This window comes from Poecilia mexicana, unplaced genomic scaffold (genome assembly GCF_051168715.1).
Source record: "Poecilia mexicana isolate PSO_F unplaced genomic scaffold, ASM5116871v1 scaffold_11, whole genome shotgun sequence".
Lineage (NCBI taxonomy): Eukaryota > Metazoa > Chordata > Actinopteri > Cyprinodontiformes > Poeciliidae > Poecilia > Poecilia mexicana.
The window spans coordinates 9,094,953-9,109,020 of NW_028263380.1; positions in this window are offsets into that span (position 1 = coordinate 9,094,953).

Sequence of the window (14,068 nt, forward strand, 5' to 3'; positions counted from 1 at the left end):
ACAGGGTTTAGTAGTGCAATAAATGCCACTGCTGTGACCAATTAAAATCGGTCAATTAAAATTAACATAAAGTCCATCCAAATATAAAGTCCCAGAAGAAAATCCATCTACAAAACCTTCACCACATCTAATTTCATGCAGGCGGTCTCTCGAATGCCCATTCTGTTGAATCTTCTCGCGGTCGTGGCTCATACGTGTATCATGTGTCCTGACAACAATAATAAATGTTAAATCCTGACGTGATTTGTCTGTCATTCTCCTCTTGATTAAATATCCCTGTCATATTTTTATTCCTTTTAGAAAAAAACAACTATCAAAATGTATTCTGTGCCTCATGTGTCGTCATCTCGTCAAAGGCATGTCGAGGCAATAATGATAACAAATTTTGCTGTACGATAAATTGTTCCAGAAGTTATCACGATAATATTGTTTTGAGATCCTTTTTTAAGTCATATAATGGTAATTATGAAACAATAATGCTAGAACACATTCTGAAAGCTCAGTAAACTTTAAATTCTAACTAACATTTAACACTGGACGTATCCAAAATAAATAAAACGACAAATAAAATGAACTTTGAAGTCTTTGTAAATAAAATTGCCCTTCAAAAAAAGGGCTAGTTGAGACCAACCCACCAAACTGAAGACTTTTATCATCCACTTTTTGGTAGGAAGAGAGAAAAGAAGAGATAAACGATAAATCAGGCCAATGGAAATTATTACGGTAAGTTTGTTTTAATTTATCATGCGATTAATTGACTTATTGGTTATTGTGACAGGCCTCGGCATGTCTGTAACCTAATCCTAGTCGTGCCATTTAAAAATATAATCATAAATGTTAAAAAGAAATTATTAATTATTAACAGTGAAAAAAAAGTATGGACTATAGTGTTTTTTCTTTAACTTGCATTTTGCGTTGCGTCGTATTTTGCTCACATCGACCCGGTTTGAGCCTGACCCAATTCCAGTTAATATATAATAGGTTCACCAATTGTTCCAGGCCTTGTGGCTTATAAAGCTCCACAGCAGAGGCAATCCCTGTGGACTTCTCTCTATTGATACCCGCAGACGAGTGGATTGAGTAGAAATCTCCCAGTGTATCCATGTCTCTTCCACAGACACTTTGTCAATACCTTTCCTCATCAATGCATCTTTCTTCTCTGAACATCCACGCCCATCAGAGGAATGTGACTTCAGGGCTACGGCGACGGTGGTTAAAAAAGAAAAGGAGGAAAGAAAAACAAACATTGTCATTATTCACCAGCCTTTCAGCACTTTTTACTTGCCAAATTATGCCTTGTTATTTCTGCTGTTTAAATGTATCAACGTAGAGTTTGTTTGTTTGTTTAATACACCATTTGCCTAGTCATCTGTCTATGCACTCATGTGAATGTGTAACTGTTTATATAGATTCCTTTAATAGAATATATCTGAAAAAAAAATTGCCGTGAAAATCACTGCTGCTGAATTGCTTTTAATTACGTCACTTGCGTATATCCCGATCTACGCATATTAAATGAATCGTACTTTTTCTTTACATATGATTTGGGTTACATAAAGCACGTTTATTGTGTATATTGTGCGCCTTCTAGCACATTTATTACATTTATGCAGTAGGGTTTTTTTCTCTTCATGGTGGCAATGCAGAGGGTTTCAATTTCTTGCCCAAGGACAATTCAACAAATGGAATGGCTGGTGATAGAACCTAATTATGACAAAAGACCACTCCAGCTGCTGAGCCACTGCAGCTGCTTTTTATCTTTCATTGTTTACTGCTTCTAACCCAAAAAAAAAAATAAAATCCGATGTTGCTGTCCATTCATGTTCCACTCACTTTCATCTTCCTGCCACTTGTTTTCTCCAAAGACAGGAGAATGACAAAATGGAGAAGAGAAGGGAAGCCATGTAGCTGCTGTTTGGCTTAGTTTCATACTCCTGAACATGTGGTACTTATAAATAGAAAATGTGTTAGTAGTTGAATGTGCTAAATAGTGTAACTCTACTACCTGAAAAACATTTAAACTTGATTATTTCTCATTCATATTTTTAATAAACAAATGTGCAATGATTTTATTTTTGTTTGTAGAGACGTTAGCGCCGACCTAGTCTTATTTCAGACACCAGCAGGCCAGGAAATCAGTGTGACTGCATCATCAGCAATGTCTGTCCACCAGGCGACAATTTATCTCCCTAATCGTCATGGCGATAAACTTTTGTACCGTCTAATAGGTGCTGGTAGTTTTTACTATTTCTGACGCTCCTTCTGCTTTTAACTTATGTGTATACTAAAGCATCAAGATATATTTTGCAGCAGACCAACTTTATAGGGGAATGTTAGCCAGCCAACCAATTAGTACATCTACTTTGATTTAAAGATGCTGCTGAGTAAATTAAAAAAAAAAAAACAGCAGTCTTTTCCTTGTGGACGTAAATTTGCAGCTATGAATAATTTATCCTGTTATCGTAGGAAGAGCATTAACATCTGACTGTCTTCTTTAGCTGATTTTAACGTAACTAGAGGTAATTATCAGAATATCGTTTAGACGACAGAAGAAATAAAAATAGGTATTTAGTATCCAAGCTGAATCTAAATCTGACCACCGTGCCGAATGGCAGCAACGTTCTTCCATAATGATAAATAAGAGTCGGATTAATCAACAAGCAAATCACAGTTTCATTACATGCCACACAAAAGGCATTGAAGTGAATGAGTCTTCATCAGTGAAATTAGCGTTTCGGCACAGCAAGTTCAAATAATGGTTTTAATGGATAATTGAGTCGCAAGTTGATTCTGTAGCAGTGGTGCACATCTGCAGCATAGACTACCTGCTCCGAGTTGTCATTATCACACTGTGGATTTATTTATTTTTTTGGTCATGTCTAAAAACATCTAGTTGGTAGTCAAATTATTAATGTTACTTTGTTAAATGTGACGCTGGTATTATTCCGTTACAATGGCGCCTTACGATGTCATCGAGGTGCATAAGCAAGAGAAAGCAGCGGAGTGTTTTTTTTTTTTTTTTTCATGTGGGAAAAGCGCTGAAGATGTGGTCAGCAGTGCTGTTCAGTCTCCATCTCAAAGCATTTCATTCATACGCACTCCCATTATCTCTTTTCGCCCCGCAGTTTCTCCTCCATAACAATTATCATCTGCGTAAAAAAAAATCTATTATCATCTACGGATCCTCAATTAAAACTTATTTAAAATGTGTCCTTTTCTGTAAATCTCCCACTGCTGGCTTCGATTAAACTTCCTCGCTACAACTTTCTCCCCCGGCAGCTATTAAATCTACTTTCACATGGCAGCTTAGTGCCTCTTACAATGCCAAAAACAAAGGGTACCCTAGCAAAGCTCTGAATATCAAAGTGTCCTTTAAGGAAGGGAATTTATGGCACGGCAGCCAAGGATTTGCAGGGCATGTCCTGTTTACTTCATGAAGGACTTGTTTAATGCCTCTAAATCATGAATAATAATTCTTATGATGTAGCCCTCCCCTTGGCCCTCTGTCACAGCCTGAATCTCTGCTATTGCTGGCCACATAATACAGAGAGAGAAAAACGGGAGACAGATTAAATAGAGATTTATTCATGAAGAGGGATTTTTTTTTTTCTTATTTCTTGTTCAAAATTTGTAAGATTTTCAACACTGAGTTTTGTTGTGGTAAAGAATGTGTTTTGTTTTTTACTTGGGTAATATTTCCTGATATTAACATTTGTTTGACTGTTTAATGTTTAAAAAGCAAAAAAAAAACAGAAGAAATCTGTCTAAAAGCCATTTTCTGGTGCTTCTTGTGGATTTTTATGTTAGAAATGCACACAGACCACTGAAGTGGACACTAATGCATCATAAAATACACTATCAACTACTGGCCACCAGCTGAAAATGCAAGAAATTATTTTTGTCAAATCCAATATGGCCGACAGACAAAAAAGCATGGCAACCGACCCGGTCCCTCCTTCTACTGTATACGACTCTTGCAGGTAAAAAACAATATTGTGACATCAGATAACCCCTAAAGAACAATACTACAGATGTATTTTTCAAATAACAACTTTGTATTTGGAGAAAATTACAACTGATCACCTAAAAAAATTAATTAAAAAAAAATCTTTTTATAAAAACATTTAGCTGTTGAATGAACAAACAGGTCGAATTAACCGTAGAAAATAAGACTGGTTAGTGATTGGTCCAGGAGTCAAAATTTAGACGTCACAGCTTGAAGTTTTTCTTTGGGCAAGAAACTGTAATGGGGAAAAAAAAAAAAAAAATCACGAGATATGACTGAAAAAGCATGTGGTACAGAATGAAAACTGAGCCTGAAATGAAAATACTGGTAGTCCAGTGTTGTCACAGTGGTGTTTAAAGATTCCCCCCCTCCATCTCCTGTGATCTCTGGAAATAGGCATGCGACGCCTCTCAGTACATCCATCCCTCTTTCAGGCTTTTTTTTCTTTTTCTCCTTTCTCATTTAAGGGTGACTATCTACAGAATGAGCAGCCAACAGCAGCATTGCCTCTTTTTGTCTCTTTTCTTCCAAAGATCAAAACAAAAATGTGTTTAAGGTGCATGCATATTTGAACCTGTGTGCTGTTTTCAGAACAGGAAAGTGCCTGAGCATTCTTAATGGCTCATAAGGTGATGGGAAAGAGAGAACGTTCAAAGTACAGACACAAATTGCTTTGCTTACCTCGGAAGGCGTGGTAAGTAAGGCTGGTGGGACCAAAGTTTATGTTCCAATAAGTAAAGCCATGCTCACGTTCAGCGCTTTCTGACCAGCTTTGAACTCATTGTCCATCTGACTAAATATTTAAAGCTCCAACATAAATCTGAAAGCAAGTCTCTTAACACATCATGGAAGACGCTCCAGATATTCATAAACTGGCAAATATTACCTCAGGAAATCTTACATTACTCTTTGACTAATGGCTCTTTATGAAGTACGATTATAATTATTAAATAAACTGAGTGTTCTCATTATGTCCACTTTGTCGGTTTTGGTGTCTCGTTTCAAATTTCCACACAATCTTGTATCTGCAGCACTTGGAGTGCTTGGTACCGTGGGCTTCAGCTCCACCTCCCCAAAAATGTTGCTGCATTAAGCAGTGACTCTCCGAGCCTCCAAAGAGCAGACGTCCAGGTTCTGAATTATCATAACTGGCTGGTTTTGAAATGCCTCAGAGGAGTCCAAGCAGTTTGGAGGGCAGCCGGGGTTCACATGCATGTTTCATTCGCTTTGCATGATACAGGTGACAGGTGCTGGTGCAGAAAACGGAACGGACGCCTCGGTAGGAGAGTCCACCTTAAGGGACTCCCGTCGCTGGTGTATGCTTTATTCAGTGGGGTGTTTTTGCATAGGCGAGGGCTATCATATGTAAACGTTTCAACCTCTGTGTGTTTTTGTGGATGCTTTGTATTCTTTGCGTGTGTGTGTGTGTGCGTTTTGACGATTATACCCTATGACAGAATGATCACACCCATCTCCCCACAGCTCCAGGGAGGCTCTCCTCTCTCCTCTTCTCCCTCCTTCCATCCCTCAAAGGAGCTGTGTGCTTCCACATATGTCAAATCCTGTTTCCCTGTGGGCAGCAACACTCTGCTGCATCTTTTTCTGTCTCCTCTCTCTCTCTCTCTCTTTCTCCCTCTGCCTGCACCCCTTGGAATCTCAGGAGTATTTTCAACGCTAAACAACTAAACCAACAAATTATGTGCAAAGAACATACGGAGCACCATGACGTGACAACATTAGGCCAAACTGTACGTCTGGCCCACTTTCGACTTTTCTGGCTGCCTTCAGGGATGCTGCTGCTGTGTGCCCCTGCTCCACCATGGCAATATTTGATTTTATTAATAATGATATGCCTATTTGTGATTGTTTGAGCTTAGATATGTTCTGAAACCATGCTCCAAGCAGAATCCTCTCTCACACAACCATTTTACACATGATCAGATTACACATGTGCTCATTTATGTATGTTTGACACCTTTTATTTTTGTTTATTTACAACTTCCATAAGATTGTACTAGGTTTTTTTTTTTTTTGCTAGATGAGGTGAGGAACAAACAGATGGGATCATCCTCTCCAGTAATGCAGGTGCTCCTCTGCTAGGTCAGAGTGATAAAATGAAATCACAGATACAAACCTTTGAAATGCAGCTCCTCTTTTAGGATAGACAACAGTTTGCAAGCCGAGTCAGGCGTGGTAAGGACTGATGTGTCCTGTTATGCTGCCCCTCAGGAACACAAGACTCACTGCAGCTGTCATTTTAAATAGCAGACTTATTACAGACAAAAAGCTGTTTGTGTGCAGCAAACAAAAGCTAGGCAAAAAATGTATTAATTAATATTGATACTGTACCAATGTCCAAGTTTTGTGATATTTTTCTGTCCTTGTTTCCTTCCTTACTAATTCAAATTCTTCTGTTTCACATTCCTTGTGTCATTCATTTCATCCCCCGCCTCTTCTTTATGTTCCTAACTTTTTTCTTTCTGATTTTTTATTTTTCTTCATTTCTGTTTTTTTTCTTTCTTTTTTTGCCACTCCTTCTTTCTCTCATCATGTCAACTCTTCCTCGATGACCGCCTGGTTGTCAGCAGAGTTTAGCTGGCTTATTTAGGGCATCAGACTTTTTCTAATGCAAAAAAGGCCAATCGCATTCAGTGAGATGTAGCTGAATCAATCCCATTTTACTTAACCTTTATGACAAAAAATATCTGCTATGAGTGGAAAAGTGGAAAAATTGGATATATGTTGTTTGTCAGCTTAGAAAAAAAACAAATATCAGATTAAAGAAGAGATTTGTTGCAAAAAACAATAAAGGGTTTGATTGTAAACTGTGTGAAGCCTGAAAATTAATTATGTTTTACACCTGCAGCCAACAATAGAGACAGAAGCTGATTAGTTCCTAGATTGTACCAATTGCTTTATTTGTATATTTTAAAAACATATCTGTGAAACAGCTAAATACAATATATTTTTAATTTATTTTTTTATTTATTAACTCTTAAATATCCCAATAAACATAATGTGTTCAACAATAAACACTCGGGTAAATGTTAAGTCGCCCTAGAAACAAATTTCCCCGACATAGTCCTTACATTAGTAAGCCAATAGTCTGTAAACATCTCAAACTACTAACTATATTCAATTTCAGTTCTAATGACTCAGAAAAGGCAAATGAACATCACATTAAAACTTTGGTGTTGTCAAATTCTTCGTGTTGCTTCTGCTTGAGATGAATTGACTAAAATCGCTATAATTATTAATTAAAATGAACATGAGAAAAGATCTGAAAGCAGTGGCTTTGCTAGCGGTTCTGTTCGCTCAAACAGAGGCATGGCAGACTGCCTTGGACACATTTTGCGTGCGGGCCTTTGTGGAACTCGATAAGCGAGCTTTGGTTGACTTACTGAGCAGCCTCGTATTGGCTGCCGCCTCGGACCAGGAGTCCTATCTTTAATAGCTTTCTCTTCCCCTTCCTATCTGGACTCGTGTTGACTGTGCCCTACATAACTCCATCCAATCAAGGGCTTCTGTTGACTGTGTACCACACGTGGCAAGGTACACAAAGTCAAGGCAGACACTCTGATAAAGGTCTGTTTGCCTGATGCTCTTTCTGCTAGAACTTGTTGGTGTTCCTGTTGGACCGAGGAAAAAAAGAAGAGAGAAAAAGTCCTCGTTTCCAGATTATGTTCGCTGATCGAATTCTCTTTCCCCATCGTAGACCTCCTACCTTGCGCAACGGCTCCTGATTGCAGCATGCCCGCTGAGCTGAAATTGATTTATTGCTAGGTTTCACCACCCTGCTACCCCCTCTGGCATTTGTTTGGTACATGCCAAGTTAAAGTTGATCCATATCTAAACCAGCCAATACCCCCAACCTCTGTGCTCTTGTGATCTCATTGTCCGCATTGATCTGTCTTTCGGTGTACAAAAGGGAACACTGTGAGGACTGTCTAATTGCACACATCCCTGTTCCTGGATGGGAGACATGGAGACGTGAAAACATCGCATTTCTTGGAGTTATCATACAGAGTTGAAATCTAAAAACAAAAGAGCAAACAAGAACATTTATCTTCAGGAGCCTTTTTTTTCTCCTTAGCCTGGCCTTAAATCCTTTCAAACACAACAGTATATCTGCCTTTGATATCTCTGTGAAGATCTTTTTTTTCTTTTTGTGGATTGTGTTTCCAAGAGACGGTCCGGGGATTTCTTGCAGGAAAGAAACAACGTTCTGTGAAAGGGATGAAATAGAAAGTTTAAAAGTATAATAATAGAAAGTTATAGCCACACTGGAAGAAAGGATGATGCCAAATGCAGGGAGGTAAGGAAAGAGTCATCCTTTCTATTTCCACCTGGCCAGATGAAGGAATTAATTCCTCTAATCTTTGGAAATTCCTAAAACTGTCAATGAAAAGGAGACAAATAATTGTTGTTTGTCGTGTTTTTTTTTTTTCTGGAAACAGACTTTGGTCCACTTATATCATTGGACTTTCACTATTTCTATAGTTAGAAAGGCACATTTGTAGAGTCTCACTACTGAAATATGAGCTTTTTTTTTTTTTTTTTTTTTTTTTTAATCTCCAACCTGAAGCTCTTGTTTTATTTGAAAGCCAAACTGATTGCAAAGAGCCCCACTCGTTAGCAGTATAATCATTCTGGGCTGTTCGTCTAAAGCCCGAAGAAAAACTTTTTAAAGATTTGGAGCTTTTATGGTTTGACACAACCTAATCCTTATAAGCTCTTTGTGTCAGTCTTGAAAAGAACCTTCCACATAACTCATACTATTTCTCATACTGTAAGGATGAAAGAAATCGAGCAGTGGATTTGAGAGACATGTAGGTTCAGGTGAAAAAAAATAAAAATTCAACATACCTACTTGCTGTGAAACAAAATCCTAATTATTTAAGAAAATGCAACGACAACTCAAAAAGCTTCTTTACCTCTTGCTGATCTTGGTTAAAAGTAAAAGGCATCAAGTTATTTTCAGAGCAATTGCTCTAATAGGGCCATTAAGGTCACTAATGAGGCATTTAGGACACATTGCTTCCATTATCGGTTACTTGACTAGGTTTCTTCATACCATGTCTAGTGATGAAGAAACCTTTGGTGGGTTTATTTTTCTGCATCACAGTAAGTCCAAACATATATACCTACACAAAAGAAAAAGGTTATGTGAAGAAAATTAGCTTTAGAATGGAATAATCTAAAATAGAGAACTTTTTCAAGGTAAAGCAGCGCTACAGAATGGAAATTTGACATTTCAATAAAGTTTTCTATTAATTTTCATTCTTTTGTTGTTAGTGAGTCTAATTAACATTTAATCATTTATTTTAGTATCAAATTTGACTTTTAGATTTCAACACAATTGTTGAATTGCTGCTTTTTTATTACTATTTGCTGATACTAAAATGTATTTTGAGCACAGATAAAGAGAGTGCAAATGCCACCAATAGTATCTGTTAGACTACATATTGAGAACCTTGGATTTAGACCCATGTGTAGCATATATCCATCATCTCATGGGAAAAAAAGGCATTCATTTTTACATATGGCTGCAAAACAAAAATTTAAAGAATTATTTAACCAAAATGCCCAACCTGAGAACATTGTAAAGGAAAACTCAACCAAGTCTCTTGTGTTTCAGATTGTTGGGAATTTTCAGGCTTGTTTGTTTTGCACTGTGACCATTCAGATTCAAAAGGCCTCAATGTTAAGGAAGGAGATGAAATTGGATCCCGGGTGTCTGACTGACAGCTACGTAGATACGTCATTGTTGCTCTGTCAAAATAAAAATATTTATTAAAAAATCTGTTGTTACAAACTGACCTTAAGGAAACAATCTTTGACTGCTGCATTTCTCTAAGTGATGAATACAAACATTTTTATATATAAAAATTCAGAATGAGATGCCCTTCTGTCCTTATGTCTGCCCTCCATCCATCACCTCCAGCCTTTCTTTTACATTTTTTTCCCCCTCGAGGCTAATTGTGATTGGCTGATTAAAATAATTACTGAGATAACAGAAACCAATCAACTACGGATGTTGCTGTCGCGCAGATATGTTCTCTGAAAATGTGTGTTACTTCCTCTCAAATACTGAGCTCTAAAATTAACTAGTACACAAATAAAAGCCGTTTCATATTTGAATGTGCAAATATCCAAAAAGTAAAAATGAAAAGTAGCAAAAATTAAGATAAACTGCAATCTTCTTAATGGAATTTTTAGTCAAATTCAGAATGTGGTGCAAAAATTTGATCTTTTATATTTTTTTTTAAGTATGAATCATCTGTCAGCTACACCAAACTGTCTCTTTTTCTCCTTTTCTCTGAGTTTGTTCTTCCTCCTGAAGCATATTTTCAATTTTTTTTCTTTTTTTTTTTACATTTACTTCAGACTTATCATACCACTTTTCTTCTCGCTGCTTCTTCCTGTTTTTCCAACACATTTGTTGGACCAGGGAGGTCCAGGACGCCCAGATGTTTGCTGAACTGGAAGCCTTTGTTGGCAGCGTCTACGAGCCTATCACAAAGGAAAACAAACATGAAGCATAAAAATAAGCATGCAGTTTAACTTTTAGATCCTCTCCCTGCTTGTTTTCTGCAGCCTGCCTCATTCAACATAATCTCTGTCAGTTTTTTTTTTTTCCACAGGACACTACAGCAAGAGTTATCATTTTTTCCAGCTAAAATCATATTATCTAGGTTAGATTTTAGTTTGTTGGCCAAACTTCTTTTTAAAATCAACAGTATTTAGTCTATAGTGCCTTGAAAAGGCATTCATATCCATTGTTTCTCATGTTGACATTTGCTAGCTGAAATTCTGGTCTCTGCTGAAGAGTGGCTTGAAGGAAGTGATTATTAAAAGAAGTTTGTTACTAGGTGCAAGAGAAAATATATGAAAGAGCCTCTTCTGGTAAGATGAGACCACAATTGACCTTTCTGGCCAACATTGAAAATGATATGAACAAAAGCCGTGCATGTCACCACAAATACACCAATCCCTCTGCTGAGACAGGGTGCAGAAAGTATCATGCTGTGGGGACATCATCTTTGTTTCTGATTGCGAACTGGTAATTGTGTTGGTGAACAATGGTAATAAGCTAATTTTATCTGTGTGAACTGAATTTATGATCTCTTCTACAGTGAACTTGCACAACCCTGTTCTTGAAACCATAAGGCCAAACTGAAGTCCAGCATCAGAACAATAGACTACAAACTATATGTTCCTAAATATACTCTGTTAGTCTACTCTTGATAGTTTTTCTCTTTTTCACAAACCCACATTAAGCTCCAAAGTCCTGTGAAAGGTGCTTGGTGGCAGCGATCTCCTCTCTCAGTGATTACGCTATATTCTGTACTCATCTTTCATTTATTTTTGCGCTGGCCCACTTTTTTTTTTTCTTTTTTTTTTTTTAGTACTATAAAAAATGCAATGACAGAGCTCATTGGCTGGAGGGTTAGAGCAAACTGCAGAAGCAGAAAGACAGCGGAAAGAAGGAGGAATATTGTAAGAGGCAGAATCCATTTGGAGCACTTAGTCAGCCAAGAGTCCCCAACAACAAAATTGAAAAAGGGAAAATGACCAGCAGGCAGTGGCCACTGTGCCAACCCAAGCTCCCTGTGAAATGATGACAAAAAAAAATTTGAAGAAAAGTGTATGAAATATCAGCGTTCATGTATCTGTGCACACCTGTTTACTGTAGCCTGCTGTGAAGCCGACTCCATTCGCTCCTTAAACATAATCTAGTTTTGTCACCGTCTCCTTTTAATCAGTTGTTCTACATAAAGAGGTAAATCAAAATTTGTCAAAGCATTTTTTTTCAATGACAGCGCTTTTGAGGTTTGAAGACATATATTACAGTGCAACATGGAAAGACTGGAGCCACTGCGTCAGCCTCATCACTTCTTTTTGAGAAATACTTTTTTATTATCAACTCTATTAGGCAAGTCTAAATATCTAAGACTAGAACTCTAACTCTCAGAAATCAGTTCTAATCTAAAAATACACAGCAAATACATCTTTTTTTTTAAGAGCCAGAAAACGACTTGGTGAGCGGCAATACAACTGTGGCACAAAGCTTACGTCTTGTCTATATTCTTAGGATTTCTTTTTATTGTGTTTTCTCATTTTCCACCATATTTCTCTCAAAATATCATCATAATTTTTAATGGAACGATAAGAAAAAGGCAGAAAGACATTTTGTTTTTATCCACAACTAGCACCCTGTTTTTGATGAATAGAACCAGACGTTTCTGATGTAATACACAGTGCAAATAAAGAAGCTGGTGGACTTAATGGCGAAACAGATTTTTCTCAACCACTGACAAGGAAAATAAATCTGCACAAATCCTGTGCACTCTATTAAGATGGATAACGACAAGCATCTTTTACAGCTGACTCCTCATCTGCTGTGTGTTTGGACGAAAGAAAACTACTTTGTTTTCAGCCAACAGAGCTAATCCTGCTCACGGTAAAATAGGAGGCTGGTAAGCATAACTCTGCTCTTTTTAGCTGCAGCTCTCAGCTTATCAGGCTGGATAAAGGCCAGCAACAGCACATTATGGCTCAAAAGGTCCAAAGAGCAAGCTGCACACAGCTGCAAGCATATCCTCACTGTAAGCCTGCACTCAGATGCGGAGACAGACAGAGAGACCCAGACAATCACCAGACCCTGGCATTAGGGTTGCCACCCGTCCCTTAAAATACAGAATCCTCCCATATTGAACTGATACAGGATGTGAGTTGTTCCGTATTTCTATAAATGTCCGATAGACTCGCCTATCACACATATATCAAGACTAATTGTAACAATAATAACCAAAATAGGTCAGCTAAATTATCGTGGTGTGAGCTCAAGGACCCCCAGAACGCTACGGACCGATGCTCTTTTAGTTGCTTAGAGACGGACTCTACGCAGCCGCAGTGAGCTGCTATCTACCGCGTCTTTTTAAAACATCCTCAACCCGATTCTCCACCATCCTTAGAACCAAAACCTCTCGTAAAGATACAGACATAAGAGGGAAGACTCAAATTCCAGGCTGAATAATGTTAGTGAAGATGAATACAGGCAATTAAAACAAATGTGCAGTGCTTTAAATGCACTGCACTGAGACATTTTCGTAAATTAACGTTATTACCGGAGTTGCCTTTGCTATACTACATGACTAAGGTGTGGCTAGCAATTTCTGAATAATCGGGCCATCCAGATAATTCCTTACATTTATGTAAATTCTGTGACGTCAACAATGAGTGTTGACGTCACAGAATTACAGAGTTTAATCCAATAGAAGACAACTTATGCAAATGACAACAGAAATTGCTGAACAACAGAGACATACATTCATTTACCTGAGACAAATGGAAAAGAAGAAGGAAGAAAGAAAGGAAAACAAAGACGTCTTTGGAGAATTGCAAGAGCAAATCTGATTTGTTACTCCTGTGTAGAAAGTTTTATAGTAAATGCGCATTCTTGTCTTTAATTTATTCAAATAAGGCTTGCTCATCCAACCAGAAACTGTCTCTGACCCTTCTTAAACTTCCTGCAAGTCATGGTCTAAGGCCATCTGTGCCATTTTGTTTAAATGAAGTGAGAGCAGAGACTCTCCTGAACTCCTGCTATTTTATGGTTTTCACAAATGAGTGTGAAAAGCTGGAACTTCTCCTGATTGTTTCCCACACAGATAAAGGACAGTTCAAAAGATCTTAGTAAACCATCTGCTGTAACTACAGGTAAAATAAAGGTCAATAGCCCAGAATAAGTTATTAATTTTAAAACTATAATTAGGCTATTTCTGTCAAGACATGTTAAGTTTTAAAACTCTCCATCCATTTTCTTTACACCCTTGTCCTTTAGTGGGGTCGGGAGGGGTGCAGGTGTGTAATCACCCTGGGCAGGTCGCCAGTCTGTCGTAGGGCAACACAGAGACACACAGGACAAACAACCATGCACACACACACTCGCACCTAGGGGCAATATTGGAGAGGCCAATTAACTGGAGAAAACCCACACATGCACAGGGAGAACATGCAAACTGCAGAAACGTGCAGAAAGACAAGGGCCGGGAATTG